The sequence below is a fragment of the Myotis lucifugus genome, unplaced genomic scaffold (assembly GCF_000147115.1).
Source record: "Myotis lucifugus unplaced genomic scaffold, Myoluc2.0 scaffold_629, whole genome shotgun sequence".
Lineage (NCBI taxonomy): Eukaryota > Metazoa > Chordata > Mammalia > Chiroptera > Vespertilionidae > Myotis > Myotis lucifugus.
Genome location: NW_005871677.1, coordinates 339,158 through 340,063, shown reverse-complemented (window position 1 = coordinate 340,063; position 906 = coordinate 339,158).

Below are 906 nucleotides of genomic sequence, written 5' to 3'. Positions count from 1 at the left end.
GGGGGGGCTGTGTGCGGGGCCGTGTGCGTGCGTGCGCGCGCAGGCCTGGGCGAATCGACCTGCCCGCTTGGCTGGTCCTGTCCTGGAGCGTCGAGCCTTTCCCGTGCTCCCCGGAGGGTGGCGGGGTGGGGGTGGGTGGGAGGAGTGATGTTGAGTTGGGGGCGCCGGGGAGGGAACTACCAACTTGCTGAGCGCGCTCCTGATAATGCTGGTGAGGGTCAAGTTGGCGTCTGGCTCAAAGAAGGGCGCTCAGGGCGGGGAGGGAGGGAGGGGACATTTGTTCGTTGGCATTGACCTCTGCGGGGTAGGGACTGGGGGCCCCCCGCCGCGCCCCAGGACCGGGAGGGGGAGGTGGGGCGAGGTGGGGGCGCTGGGCCCCGAGGAGGAGGCGCCCGGAGAGACCCGCGGCCAGAGCAGCCCCGCCGCTGGGCGCACGCCGCTGTCCCGTTCCGTTAAACTCAACAAAGAAGGGATATGCGTGTTCCTAACAAGTGCAGGATATTTAATTGATCATAAACTTATGTATAATAGTTTGTGGGTCTTTAAAAACGTACTTTATAATGTAAGAAGCACCAGGGTTTTATGTTGAATTATCTTAAAAATATTTTTCTCTCGTCCTTTTCCTTTGAGATCTTGTGTTGATTTTTTTTTAAATCAGGTGTTTTTATTTTTTTTAAATTCTAAAATGTGAACGTTTCCTTCAGCCCTCCCACCGAAACTGAGAACGAACGGCGAAACAAATAAAAACCCCAGATCATCCTTGTCAACGCAGGAAAACGACTTAAAAAAACAAAAAGAAAAAAAAAACCTGAAACGAACAAAACAAAAAAAAGAAAAAAACACTCAGCTTTCGTTATCCCCGCAAAGGGCGGGGCAGGCCCGGTTCTTTTAGCGTCCCCAGAGCCG